Source organism: Amblyomma mixtum, chromosome 2 (genome assembly GCF_055824585.1).
Source record: "Amblyomma mixtum isolate Tamu chromosome 2, ASM5582458v1, whole genome shotgun sequence".
Taxonomy (NCBI): domain Eukaryota; kingdom Metazoa; phylum Arthropoda; class Arachnida; order Ixodida; family Ixodidae; genus Amblyomma; species Amblyomma mixtum.
In genome coordinates this window covers 137,222,094-137,228,093 of record NC_143013.1, presented here as the reverse complement: position 1 = coordinate 137,228,093, position 6,000 = coordinate 137,222,094, and positions in this window count along the sequence as shown.

Below are 6,000 nucleotides of genomic sequence, written 5' to 3'. Positions count from 1 at the left end.
CATGTTTATCCGATCTCCTGCCTCGGCCATACTTGGTACACTTTGCACTCCTTGTAAAGGCAGTGTTTTTGTTGTTAAAGACACTGTAACTGAAAGTGACATCTGTGTAGCTGAAAGGTTGCTGTTGTCATTGCGTTGAACAGGTAGCTAGGCTCTATGGCAATGCAGTGATGACTTTCAATGTTCATCAACTGCTTCACCTTTCCAAAGCTACACGTATGTTTGGCCCATTGTGGGGAATGTCCACATTTCCTTTTGAAGATGGGATTGGCCATGCACTGCGGCTTGTGTCAGCAGCCTAGCTTGTTCCCATGCAGATTGCTGAACGGTGCATTATGCACCTAACCTATCGGAGTTTGGGCAGGCACTTGCAACTTCCAGCTCATTTGGCTGGTGCCAAGAAAGATATTACTGCTCAGTACAAAAAGAGCAACCAAATATGTCCTCTTGGCATGCCACAACCTATTTCAGGTTGTTCTGAACATCTGAGAACTGTTTTAAATTCACGCTTTGGCTGCATTCCTGAGATGTGCAAGTATTTTCGCGCGCAAATCGGTGGCATTATTGTACACAGTTCAGATTATTTAACACCAAAGAAGACATGTTCTTGCTATGTAAAAATGGTGGATGGTTCTTATTGTTATGTACTTGGAATTTATGTAATCACAAATTGTATATATTTGCACTCTCAAAGATTGATTACCTCGCCACTTGTGTTTGATATGCCTCACATTAAGCGGTGTCAACATCTACCAGGTGCTCAGAATAATTGTTTGTATCGTTTTGATGATGTGGCCCTGCAATGTGTTTTCTTTAATGTGAATAATGTCTCGTACTTGTGTGATGTGCCTAATCAAAAGGAAAGGGACTGATACAGTAGTGAAGGTGGTTTCAGTGTAATATTATTTTTGTTTACCTTTCAATACCTCATTAGTGTGTTTATTTTTTTTTTTAATTAGTTTTATGGTTTTATGGGGTTTAACATCCCAAGAGGACTCAGGCTATGAGGAATGGCATAGCTATAGTAAAGGGTTCCATATAATTTTGACCACCTGGTGTTCTTTAACGTACACTGACATCGCGCAGCATTTCACCTCGATCAAAATCTGACTGCCACGGCCAGGATCAAAGCCACATCTTTTGGGTCAGCCTCAAACACCGCAACCACCAAGCCAACTTAGAGGCTATTTTAAAATTTGTGGCCACAAAACTAATCACAGGTAATGATTATGCTGCTTCTTTAGAGTGCGACAAAAGGTCATTTCATAAGAACTCAAATGCCAAATATTTACAAAAATGCATTAAAGAGGAATTTGTGAGATATATGTCTAGAAAGTAAACAGTACAAAAATGTAAAACAGCCTGCATGGCTCTGTAATGCTCCTATTCAGCACAATCCAAAGGTAACCACATTTCTTCATTTTCCCACATATTTTCTGCATTATTCAAGCCCTCGTTTCGGCTGCCAACCAACTTCTGAATGCCATGGTCATAAAATTAACACTCTGCCAGCCCTGTAAACCTCATCACACCTTGTGTCATTTTGTGCTGTATCAGTGAACCATTTTCCTGCAGGATGTTTCTTCACATAATGGAACAAGTAAAACTCACTGGTCGCCTCACCCATGCTACACAGGGAATGTTCCAGAGCACTTGAATATTACCAAAAGCGAGGAGAGGGTATGCATGATGTAGACCCTGGTATTGTTGAAGCAACTGTAGGCACATTGCCATCAGCCCCCTTCATTATGATTGGAATACCACAGCCATTCTAAATTTTTGTGGTTTATAGCGGCACTACTTTTGTCTTGAGGCATGAAGTTTACAGACACAATGCCAGTTTGTCCCGGAAGACTGTGACCATCAGCTGCGTGGGATGGAACTCTTGAATACATGTTCTTTTGGGGAAAACACGTGCTGCACTGTTTCTTATTTGGATATAAGTGTGTGGTGGAAAACCATTTTCTTGCCCGGCCTACATTGAGTCTAGTGATTGGTCTCAGTATTGTGAAGAAAATCAATAATGGCACATGGCCTCATGCTCTTTTTTTGTTTGCCTGAGCATCCAGTCTCCTTTCCCATTAATGATTGCACTATTTCACTACATTGTGTCTATTCATAACATCACTGCAAACACAAGTATGTCTGTAACGCCCGACAGTCTTTTTATTCAACTGTACTAAAAGCCTACTATGGATTGCACCTAGCAATTGGTGGGAGTCTGGATCAGTCCAAACAATTGTAGTAGCTGCCGCTTATATGAACTGTTTAATAAGGCCAGTTTTTCACTTGAAAGTGTGAAGTGCAAATAATGTAAGTGACCACTTTGTTCGGCCCATGGGCTATATAACATGAAATCCACTGATTGCATTTATATGATACAAGAATATTATACACCTTACCTTGCATCCTCATGAGCTTATTATGCTTTCTCCTTGTTTTGTCGTGTGTTTGAGATGTTTGCTGTTTTATTTAATTATAATGAATGGATTGTCATCATAATTTGCTCACATATGCATTTCCAATTCTAACATGCTCATTTTCCCATTTATTACTTCCCGATCTGCTTTGATCTTGTGATCCAGAATGTGTAATAAATCATATTTGTCGGTGTGGAAAACTCAAAACTGTCTACAGAAGCAAAACTGTATTACTGCTGTGAATGTATACCCTGGAGCTATATACACATATGCAATTAACTGAAACATGCTAGGGCAATTAAATGGGCCTTAAATGGTGTCCAGCCGATGGTGCCGGCAGGTTGTTATGACGCGCTGGTAATCCCTATTCCCTGCTATAGTACGTACATGTGACACATACATGCGAAGAACTAGAAATTAAGTGCAGGGGCCGGATTATTTACAAATCCAGCGCCATGGCAATTTGTGGTCGATGGAGCTAGGGCCTGCTTTGAGGGGCATTTGTTGCTGTGATCTTGAGTTACATCTCACTAGATAACTGTCACATGGCATGCAATTTTAATCTTTTCCTCAACGCGCCTTCGGGCGTCATTCACGATTAGCTTAATCTGTATGGCTGCATGTCGTACTCGCCTCGAAGCGCCTTCGATACGCTTGCAAGTTTAAGGGTCTCGCCGCGCATTATGCGAGCCCGGAATCGCCTGCGCCGTAATGCGCATTACGGCGCAGACGATTCCGGACGGCGCAGACAATTCCGGGCTCGCATAATGTGCGGCGAGACCCTTACACTTGCGAGCGCATCGAAGGCGCTTCGAGGCGAGTACGACATGCAGCCATGAATAAGGAATCCTCCAAAACCGGGTTTCCGTCAAAGGGCGGTTTCATTTGCTGCATGCAAAACGCAGGCGTATGCTTCAGCTGAAGCGATCGAACGATTACCTGGGCTTGCATGACACGCGCGGTCGAGCAAGGTATATCACCGTTGCACTTGCAACGAGACAACAGTTGCCGCAGTGTCCAAGGCGCACAGTTTTATTGCAGGCGAGCGAGCAGACGAAACGAATTAGATCGAAAAACCGCTGCAATTACCGAGAGTGCAAAATGTGCTCCATCACGACTGGTTCCGTTCGTATGCAGGACAGATGCCCTATCGGAAGCTCGTTCATTCTTAATGAGTGCTAGAAACAAACGTCCGTGATCGTGCAAGTTATGTGCGTAATATATAGAACGCTTACCGATCGCGATCGTATAGCTGCGTGCGCGCGCATATGTATCCAGCTGGCTTGCTTTCTGCCATTTGTGAGCAGTCGTGCTGGTACTACAAGATATATGCTATACAGACTGGTATTCGTGCAATTAATCTTCGATGCTAGCAGTATTATTTTCGTGCCTAAAGCGACACAGCCTGCCCCTGTCTGATGGAGAAAGGCTCCATCAGACAGAGCATCTGCACTCAGATTCCTGTTGGACCGCCAGAGTCACGCCGGTTCAGCCAGGGCTGCCAATGAAGATTCCTTCAGAACGTTCAGAGTCATGCCAGATTTCTGCAGGACCGTCAGAGTCGCGCCGATACAGTCAGGGCTGCCAATGGAGATTCCTTCAGCACGTTCAGGGCCGCACCGGTACCGTCAGAGCTGCCAATGCAGACTCCCTCGGGACATTCAGAATAACGCATGTGCATGTAGAGGTGCATTCAAGAAATCTTGAATGACAGTCAAGAATCCTTGGGGGAACTTTGAAGGATTTTTCGACCGGGTGTACAAGTTTTTCACAAAAGACGAAGCATCCTTGGCACCTTCTGTGACAACAGTGAAATCTTATTTGTTGAGGTGGTACCAGCAGGGCAGACTGCTGCTGTCAGCGCTGCTTCATTGAGAAAGTGCATGGTTGTACATGATGCGACAGCCAGTTATATTGTTTCACTCCAAGAAGAAGTTCCTTTGGGGCCACGTAACAACCGAAATGGCAAGCGAATGCTTCCTATGAGTGGTCATGGTCGTTTTGGTTTTTATGCGCACATAAGCAGATCAGGTGTTAAAAGTTAGTTTGATTAAAAAATTGCCTTCCTTGAAAATCCAAAAACACATGACAAGACTACAATTGTGTTTTCTGCAAAGAGTAAGATGGGATGGAAGAGAATGTGATGATTGTAAAATGTAGCAAATGCTTTTTTTTTTGTAGTTCTCAGGTTTTGAGCATGTAAGTCGAATATGGTTTACCATGACAGCGTCTCCGCACACTTCACATGTAGATTCCACATGAAGGTGTTCACATGTAGGTTTCACACGTTCACATGTAGGTTTGCGAGTAGAAAATTTTGCATATTGTGGGTTTGTCCAATGCGAAGACGGCTTAAATTCACTTCTGTGAAGTGTTCTTGTTGTCTGTATGGTTTCCATTCACCAAGGATTGGGTTTAATGTGTGTAGTCGTTGCTTCACTGTCACAGTTTGTATGCTATTCACTACTTCCCATTTGTTCTGCTAACTCCCTGCAATCTTTGAAAGTTGTTTGCATTCTGGACTTCGCATTGGACATACACACCTTTCACATAAGATCATACTCATGAAAGAAGGAAATCCTCTTTGTGAACTATGTGGTGAAGTGTTGATAGTAAAACACATTTTATTTCCATGCTTCAAACCCGAACAGCTGGGGAAAAAGCATTTTACAGTATATAACGACAAGCATGTCCCTTTCCACCTCAGTCTGCTCTTAAGAGAGAATCCAGTAGTACAGTTATTGCAAGTTGTTAGATTCCTAAAACAGGGAAATGGTTTGGTACGGTTTATCGGGTTCAATGCTCCAAAGCTAATCAGGTTATGAGGGACGCCTTAGTTGAGGCCTTCGGATAATATTCACCACCTGAGGTTCTTTGATGTGCACTGACATCTCGCAGTAGTATAGGTCCCTAGCATTTTGCCTCCATCGAAATGTAACGGCTTTGGGGTCAGCAACCAGGCACCATAACCACTAAATCACCGCAGCGACCTAAAAAAGAAGGAAATGTCAACATGAAGTTGTAAATCTTTTTCAAACATTAGTACGCCTGCACAACAGTGAGGTCTCACCAACCCTATGTTCGGTGCATGACAGTGACACTACATGATGCGCTCTTTTGCATTTCACCTCCATTGAACTGTGTCTGCCACTACTCAGCCATTTGTTGTGTGTTGTTCTCTTGAGTGTTGCTGAGCTTAACTGACTGTTGTCGACTATACTTGTATGCCAATTGTAAATGATGCTTGTGCCAACTTGCAAATGGCTTTTCAGCCGACTTAAGGCATGTCTTGAAAATATAGCTGGCTTCAAGAGTTTTCGATGTGGCACTCTGAATTGGGGAGTAACCAGAGGTGTCTAACTTCTGCACTGCACCCCAGCAAGACCTTCATGGTTTAGATGTTGGAAATGTATATTGCATTGTATGAAGGCTTGTGTGTGATAGAGTGAGTAAGCTGCTAATTCGTTGTGGTGTGACTTTTATTAATGCTTTGGTGCGTCTAGAAAACTTGAGAGCAGTGTATTACCAGCAGAGATCATTGGGATGGCACTTCAGCCATTATTTAAAGTTCAGCCTTTCT